General features: G+C 48.3%; 1 pseudogene; it reads left to right on the plus strand.

Moving 5' to 3' along the window:
* Nucleotides 1–387: 387 nt before the first annotated feature.
* LOC120644473 lies at nucleotides 388–8,182 on the plus strand (annotated as a pseudogene).
* The last annotated feature ends 1,318 nt before the right edge of the window (nucleotides 8,183–9,500 follow it).

Raw genomic sequence — 9,500 nt, forward strand, 5'->3', positions numbered from 1 at the left:
GTATGGCGTCACGGGCGCCACCACCGTTTCCGGCGCCGGCGAAAGGGAGGTAAGAACTTGTGCCTTGGATAGTTTTGATAGTACTTGCAATTTCCCCAGTTTTCTAGTTTGACCTCATGTATCTTCATTGTCAAGTTTTAGGTTTTTTCCTTGGTATGTATACCTGTGGATCATTATATTGTTTCTGCAATTCTCACTGACCTTCCGGGCAGATTTTCGTCTTGTGCCATTTCTGCAACTCACGCCCCGATTTCCTTCCTGATTCACATAAATAAATACTAAATTATTTTCCATGATTTTTTGAAGTAGATGTTTTAAGTGTCCAGAACATTTTCATCATCAAGCCCCCATAATTCATATGTACACAATCATCAATTGGGAAAAAAAATGTGCAGGCTTGAGGGAAAGGTTGCCCTCATCACCGGAGGAGCGAGTGGGCTTGGGAAGGCCGCAGCCCACGAGTTCATCCAGGAAGGCACGGCAGCCGTCGTCATCACGGACGTCAACACCAAGCTGGGCCTTGCAGCGGGCCAGGAGCTGGGCCCTCGGGCCCACTTCGTCCCCTGCGACGTCACCGTCGAGGACAGCGTCGCCGCGGCCGTGGACGCCGCCGTTGCGTGGCACGGCCGGCTGGACGTCATGCTCAACAGCGCCGGCGTCGCCGGCTCGCTGGCCGGCACGTCGAGGGTGGCCGAGCTCGACCTGGCCAAGTTCACGTCATGGCCGTGAACGTGCGCGGCACGCTGGCGGGCATCAAGCACGCCACACACGTCATGGCGGCGCCGGCCGGGAGCACGGCCGCCAGCGGCGGCGGCTCCATCATCTGCATGGCGAGCGTCAGCGGCGTCCTCGGTGGGCTCGGCACGTACCCGTACTCGGTGTCCAAGTTCCCCGTCGCCGGGGTGGTGAAGGCCGCCGCGGCCGAGCTATCGCGCCTCGGCGTGCGGGTGAACTGCAACTCGCCCTTTGCGGTGCCGATGCCGATGGTGGTGGAGCAGTTCGCGACCATGCTCGAGGGCGCCACAGCCGGCTGTCACGACACAAGCTACTCCGGCTGTGGAGGAAGAGCTGGGCCGAGGAAAGCGCATCAAGAAGCCCGTCAAGAAGCTAAACCTGTGAAAGTCATTTTGGGCTTGGCCCATTCTGCTATGTAATATAAAGTGAGGGAGAGCTGGAGAGAGGGTCCACCGAACATGTAAAACCCAGATATCGACTCCTTCCCCAACCTTTTCTCTGTTCTTCTTCTTCCCTCCTCCAAGACTTCTCCAAGACCTCTGAATTCTACCAGATACTACCCCATATTATCCTGTGTTGCGTGATCCACATCACTCTCGTGACATTTGGTATCAGATTCGGTCGATCCCTTGGTTCTCGGCGTCGATCTGGCGAAGGGCAAGCAAGCGGCGGCTCTGAATTCGCGGATCGCCATGGCGGAGTCGGATCTGAAGACCATCAGCCAGAAGCTCAACATCATTCTTGACATGATCGATGGCGTCAACAAGTGGTGCCCATTGGTGGACACGGCGGTCGAAACCTTGTCCCACTCTGTCACCACTCTCACATCGCGTGTCGAGGTGTTCGAGAACACTCATCTCCAGCATTCCAAGGTCCCGCTGCGCGAGGAAGAGGGACGGGCTAGCGGCCACCGCGTTGATACAAGTTACCAGGGGTCTGATAGGGCTCTGATCCCTAAACAGCCCCTAGTCAAGGGTGAGTTCTCATCGCAAAATATCACCAGTCGTGCTTACCATGAGTTTGGAGATGTGTAGAGAAAATGGCCTCTCATGCCATATTTCAATATAATGTTTTGGTGATTGATATAGACAACACAACACTTGGACTAATATGATTGTTAAGATGACCATTCTCAGGCTTTTAGGTTCAAGTGATGACAAAGAGAAGATAGGCGTAGCTAGGCCCGAAACCTCTTCGGTCCAAATGACAAGAATTGAAGAGACCGTGAAGAAATCCAAGTCAAAAAGATCAAAACGAAGACAATTTTCTATCACCGGTTAAACCGATGATGAGCAAATTGCACTCATCGGTGCAATAAACACAGAAGCTGCGAGCTAGGGTTTGGCACTGGATTAACCGGCGTTGGGTGTTTTACACTCACCGGTGTAATATACTTGGAGGCCGAAGAAGCAGCAGGAGTTTTACAGGCACCGGTTAAACCGGCGATCAAGGCAAAGTGAACGTCGGTGTAGTTGTCCAGAGAGTTGGTTTTTGGGAACTCTGGGACAGTTACATGCACCGGTTAAACCGGCGATGAAGATACATTCACCGGTTGATGACATCGGTTGATTAAGGTAGCCGTTGAAGTATAACGGCTAGTTGGAAAAATGTGCTCACCGGTTAAACCGATGATGACACAAAGTGGATCATCGGTTTAACCGGTGATAGCGCTTTTTGTCAGCCACTTTTCCAACGGCTCTTTTGGGGTGTGTGGGCTATATATACCCCCCAAGGCCGGTTGCTGCATAATGTTGGACACTAGAAAAGTTGAAGGAAGTGTTGCCCAAGCAAACTAACATCTCCAACCATCCTACCAAAGCTTAGTGTCATATCTAGCTTGTGAGAAGCTTTGAGAGAGTGCTTTGTGCACTTGTATAGGGATTAGTTCTTGTGAGAGCTCCCTTGAGCAAAGTCTTGCTGCGGCAAGCAATCGTGTACTCGTCGTGTGACCCTCCGACTTGGTGTGGAGAGGCAACGACACTTTGTGCGGGGAAGGAGATCCCTCTTGATGAGAAGCTCCAATATTGAAGACGGTGCCGTTGGTGACGCTTTGAGAGAGATGGTGGCGGTGGCCTTGTCTTGGTGACTTGGTGCTACTTAGCCTTTGCTTGCCGGAAGCCTTGGTGGCGAACACAAGACGGTGATCAAGCGAAGAGACTTGGCATCACACTTGTTCTTGTTGGACAAGTGGCCGTGGACGTAGGGAGGGACTTGGTGTCCTAACCGAACCACGTTAAATCGTGTGTCTTGGTGTCTTCACGGGAGTTTGCATTTTCTCTCCCTCACCTCTTTACTTACCGTATTACGTTTCCGCATTTACTCTCTCTTGCATGCCTTTACTTTCCTAGTTAGTTTGATTAGGATTGGCTATAGGTTGCAAGTCTTTTAGGGGTAAGTAGAGAGTAGCATAGATAAACCTTAGTCATAACTAGCATGTGTAGGACGTGTTAGGTTTATCTTATGCAAATAGATTGAGCCCTAGGTTAGAAAGCGATTAGCGACCCTATTCACCCCCTCCCCCTCTAGGGTCGGACACCCCGGTGATCCTTACAAGATGCTATAGGTCGTCCTTACAATTCGTATGGAGGTCATGGTAGTGGATCTTACTTTCGGATGCCTAAGACTGATTTCCCTAGTTTTGATGGTGATAATCCTAAATGGTGGAAGGATGAGTGTGAGAAATATTTTGAGATGTATCACATTCCATATCATGCTTGGGCTAGTTTTGCTTCTATGCATTTTGTTAAGGGTGCTGAGCGTTGGTTCCAAACTTATGAGGCTATGCACAAAATAGAGTCCTGGCCTGAACTAGTTGTGGCTATTTTTGATAAGTTTGGTAGGGATCAGTATCAGAAATTCATGGATGAATTGCTCAACATTAAACAATCAGGTTCAGTAGAGGATTATCACCAAAAATTTGATGAGCTTAAGCATAGAGTTTTAGTGCATAATGGCATTCTAGATGAAACTTTCTTTGTTAGTAGATTTATGCAAGGACTTCATGATGATATCAGTTCTGTCATTAAGTTGCATAAACCAGAAAACGTTGATACTGCTCTAGCCCTTGCTATCACACAGGAAGAAGTACTGAGTTGCAAAGAACTTCTTAAGAAGAAGAATTATTACAAGCCTGATTCCAGGGACTCTTACAAGAAAGAAGTTCGGCAGCCCAATACTGCTAAAGGATTATTGGGGTCTTCACCTGATCAGGCTGGTCCATCTGGTACAAAAGTTGAGCCAAAGAAGAGTGAGGGCAGATTTGACTCCTTGAGAGTCCAGCTGCGAGCCCAGGGGCTTTGCTTCAAATGCAGAGAAAAATATGGCCCCAATCATAAATGTCCTACCAATATCTCACTGCATATTGTGGAAGAATTGTGGGAAGCTTTACAACTTGATCAAGAGGGCCAACTGGAGGTTGATTCTGGTGGTTCATCGGATTCAGAGGAGATTTTGTTGAGTTTATCAGTGGCTGCACAGGAGGGAACATGCCATAAGAAGACCATGAAGTTGATGGGCACAGTGGCCGGCCAACAAGTGTTAATTCTTGTTGACTCAGGGAGTTCTGGGACTTTCATCAGTGAGAAGTTGGTGCAAAACCTTAGATGTACTTTGACTGAAGTGACTCCTGCTAATGTGGCCATTGCTGATGGTAAAACTTTATTGTCTACATCTATGGTGGCTCATCAGGATTGGTATACTCAAGGCCAGACCTTCACCTCTAACATGAGAGTGTTGCCCATACACTGTTATGACATTATTCTTGGCATGGACTGGCTTGAGCAATTCAGCCCAATGTGGATCCATTGGAGAAAGAAACTAATGAAATTCACCTTCCAAGGAAAGACAGTCACTCTGAAGGATATCCGTGACAAGGTCAAGAGTTGTAAAATGATTTCTGCTCACCAACTACAGCACATCATTCAGAAGAAGGAGTTGGCTCAACTCATCCATCTTTGCAGGGTGCCCCAGTCTGCATCTTCTGCAGAACACCCAATGGAAATCTCCCAGCTTCTAGAGCAGTATGGTCATATCTTCCAAGAGCCACAAGAGTTACCACCTGAAAGACCATGTTCTCACACCATTCCCTTACTACCAGGCTCACCACCTGTTCAGCTGAAACCATATAGATACTCTCCTCAGCTGAAAGATGAAATACAGAAACAAGTCAAAGAGATGTTGCAGAGAGGCATCATACATCTTAGCACCAGTCCATTTTCATCACCTGTGCTTCTTGTCAAGAAAAAGGATGGCACGTGGAGATTTTGTGTGGATTATCGAAAATTGAATGCAGTCACAGTGAAAAGAAAATACCCCATGCCTGTGGTAGATGAACTCCTAGATGAGTTGAGTGCGGCCAAATGGTTCACCAAACTGGATTTTCGATCAGGCTACCATCAGATATTGTTGGCCAAAGAAGATGTCCACAAGACAACATTTAAAACCCATGAAGGTCATTATGAGTTCAAGGTCATGCCCTTTGGGCTAACTAATGCACCTGCCACCTTTCAGGATGTGATGAACCAGGTGTTTGCTGCCCTCAACAGAAAGTTTGTGCTCATTTTTGTGGATGACATCCTGATATACAGTAAATTCTATGCAGACCATGTGCAGCACCTGCAGGAAGTGTTTGATATCATATCACAACACAATTTCTTTTTGAAGCCTAGCAAATGTTCCTTTGCTCAACAATAGTTAGAATATTTGGGACACATCATTTCAGCTCAGGGTGTTTCTACTGATCCTCAGAAAATTCAGGTGATCAAAGAATGGCCAGTCCCTGTTAATGCTAAACAGCTCAGGGGGTTTCTTGGCATAGCTGGTTACTACAGGAAGTTCATCAAGCATTATGGGGTCATTAGCAAATCTCTCACTGAACTACTCAAGAAGAATGTGATCTACCAATGGACTGACACACAACAAAAAGCATTTGATGCTCTCAAGGAGGCTCTCATCTCTGCACCTGTGCTGAAACTGCCTGATTTTTCTCAGGAATTTGTCATTGAAACCGATGCTTCTGAGCAAGGCATTGGTGTTGTACTCATGCAAGGAGGACACCCACTAGCATTTCTGAGCAAAGCACTAAGTCCCAAAAATAGAGGCCTCTCTACATATGAGAAGGAGTGTCTGGCTGTTCTCATGGCAATTGATAAGTGGCGCCAGTACCTACACCATGCTGAGTTCACTATTCGAATTGATCAAAAGGCACTCATACATTTGGAGGACCAGCACTTGAACACCCCAATGCAACAGAAGGCATTCATCAAGCTATTGGGCCTGTCTTTCAAAATCCAGTATAAGCAAGGCACCACTAATAGAGCAGTAGATGCATTATCTAGATATCCACATGCTGCTGAGGCCATGGCTATGTCTGTCAGTCATCCTACATGGATTACTGAGGTGATGAATGGATACTTTCAAGATGAACATGCTCAAAAATTACTCACTGAGTTAGCAGTTGACCCCTCTCAGAATCACCATTATTCTATGCAAGATGGCCTTATCAAATACAAGGGCCGACTCTGGATTGGTCACAACACAAAGGTACAAAACTCTATTCTTACTGCTCTGCATAGTAGTGGATTGGGTGGCCACTCCGGCATCACAGCGACATACAACAGAATCAAATCCCTGTTTGCTTGGCCCAATATGAAGAATTAAATTGAGGCATTTGTCCAACAATGCACTGTGTGCCAACAAGCCAAAGTGGAACATGTTAAATTGCCTGGATTATTGCAGCCTCTGCCTGCCCCAGTGCAAGCTTGGTCTGTGGTGAGTCTTGACTTTATTGAGGGTCTTCCCAAGTCTCAACAATATGACACTATATTAGTAGTCATTGACAAGTTTTCCAAATATGGTCACTTTATTCCATCAGCTCATCCTTTCACTGCTCCACAAATTGCCCATCTTTTCCTGGCCAATGTGTATAAATTGCATGGTATGCCCACAGTCATCATCTCTGACCGGGATCGCATTTTCACTAGCACGTTTTGGCAAGAGCTTTTCAAAGCCACTGACACCACATTATCCATGAGCTCCTCCTACCACCCACAAACTGATGGTCAAACAGAACGTTTGAATCAGTGTCTCGAGACATATCTGAGATGTTTCATACAATCCTGTACTTATAAATGGTCTCAGTGGTTACCCTTAGCAGAATTCTGGTACAATACATCATACCACTCAGCTTTGGGCAAGACTCCGTTTATGGTTCTGTATGGTCAAGAACCACGACAGCTGGGCATCAGGACAGTTACGTCCACACCAGCCTCTGATGTTGATGAGTGGCTTTCCCAAAGGAATCTGATGACTCAACTCATTCAACAGCAGCTGCAACGAGCACAGTAGAGGATGAAAGATCAGGCTGACAAAGGCCGATCCGAACGGGAATTTCAAATTGGTGATTGGGTGTTTCTCAAGCTCCAACCATATGTGCAGATGTCTATTGCCAACCGTACTAACCAGAAACTGTCCTTCAAGTACTTTGAGCCTTATTTGATCACTGACAAGATTGGTGCTGTTGCATATAAGCTACAACTTCCTACTGGCAACCGTATTCACCCTGTGATCCATGTCTCCATGTTAGAGAAGGCAGTTCCACAGGAGGCTCAGGTAAGCATCGACATTCCACCAGCTTGTAACCCTGAGACTGATATGATTGCTCAGCCTGAACAGTTTCTGGAGCGCCGTCTCATGCGCACTAGTGACAAGGTGATCATGCGTGTTCTGGTCAAGTGGAAGGGCTTAGCAAAATCACTGGCTACCTGGGAAGATTTATCACTCATGCATGAAAGGTTCCCTGATACTCTGGCTTGGGGTCAAGCCATTTCTTATGGAGGGAGAGATGTCACGACACAAGCTACTCCAGCTGTGGAGGAAGAGCTGGGCCGAGGAAAGCACATCAAGAAGCCCGTCAAGAAGCTAAACCTGTGAAAGTCGTTTTGGGCTTGGCCCATTCTGCAATGTAATATAAAGTGAGGGATAGCTGGAGAGAGGGTCCATCGAACATGTAAAACCCTGACATCGACTCCTTCCCCAACCTGTTCTCTGTTCTTCTTCTTCCCCTCCTCCAAGACTTCTCCAAGACCTCTGAATTCTACCAGATACTACCCCATATTATCCGGCGAGGAGCAGGTGGCGGCCAGCCATCATCAGGGGGCTCAGCGAGCTGAGAGGCACGACGTGCGAGGTGGTGGATGTGGCAAGAGCCGCCGTGTACCTCGCCTCCGACGACGCCAAGTACGTCTCCGGGCACAACCTGGTGGTCGACGGTGGGTTCACGAGCTACAAGCGCATGAACCTGCCGTTCCCTACAAAGCTACGGGAGTGACTGGCCTCGGCTGGTCCATCGTTGTTGATCTTTGAGCGTTGAGGTGTGGCATCTACTTTGTCGTAGCAATCCTGTGCTGTGCCTGTTCCCGAGCAAAACCGCACCTAATAAGGAAGAAGAAAGGAAGTGTGTGAATTGTTGATCGTCCTGATCTATGTTGAGACGGGGATTGTCAGTAACATTTGAATCCTTAGTAGAAAATAAGTCAATAAAAAATGGTGTGCAACTGTAGTTCCTACCTATCTTAGTGTGGAGAATTAGTGGTCTCGGTCAAAAAGATCATTTACCATGCGCGCAAAGTTTAGATAAAAGTATTCACTTTCATTTATTCATGTGTAATGCTAGACCATTGCAATTCTATTCTTGCTGGGTTTAAGAATTCTTAATGGGTATAACTACACTAAGATTCAATCCGACCATATATTTGGATTTTTTTTATTAAAGGGTTAGTGCAAGCATATGCACACCACTGATGGGCGTTATGAAAAACGACACTAAAAAATATGACATGAACACGACACGACACGACATGATAGGTTTAGTGTCAGTGCCAGCATGGCACGAGCGTAGTGTAGTGTGTGGGCCGAAACCCCAGCACGCAATGCCGGCACGGGCACGACATGGATAATGGGCCAGCACGGGCTTGGCACGATACCTATCTGCAACTAGCCGTTAGGCACTTAGGCCTACTAGCCGTTGGAGCTGTTGGGCCCGGCCCACTAATGGCCCGCAGCTCCGCCCTGCAGCCGGCTGGATAAAGCCCAGCACCTCCCTCCTCACCACAAACCCTAACCCTCCCTTGTCTCTCCCCTCGCTCGGCCGCCTCTCTTGCCTCTCGCTTCTCTCAACTGCGGCTGCCGGATCTGCGCAGCCAGCCGCCGATGGCCGTCGGCCATCTAGTCCTGCTCCTGTGACTTGTTCTACTCCGTCGGCCTCCTCCTCGATTCCTCCTCTCTTCTCGTCCTCGGCTATCAGATGTAGATCGGCGCCGCAGTCGGCCGGCAAATCTGCACCGCGCTGCTAATGCCGTCTTGCACCCCGGCACGGCACTACCGCACGACCTCTTCCTCTTCTTGTCTCATCCCCCTCTCCCATGTCCGGTCTCCTCGAATCCATCCCCAAACCCTAACCCTAGCCCGGTTCTTCTTCATCGTCTACCTCACTGGCGAATCCGGTGCTCTGGATCTCAGGGTAAGGTCATGTACCCATGCCAAAACCCTAACCCTAGCCTGGTCCTACTAACCCACCCTTTCCTACTCTATTTTGCAGGTCCGTGAAGAACCGGAGGCCAGTGATGGCGGACGAGGATGCGATTGGGCACTCCCACAACGACGAGATTCGGATGTACGGCGGGGGTCAGGGATGATGAAGAGGATGCAAGGTAGGAGGACCTCTTTGGCCGATCTGCAGCGGCGCCTATCGATGTCGCCGATGATGA

Source organism: Panicum virgatum, chromosome 8K (genome assembly GCF_016808335.1).
Source record: "Panicum virgatum strain AP13 chromosome 8K, P.virgatum_v5, whole genome shotgun sequence".
In the NCBI taxonomy this organism is placed as follows: Eukaryota; Viridiplantae; Streptophyta; class Magnoliopsida; order Poales; family Poaceae; genus Panicum; species Panicum virgatum.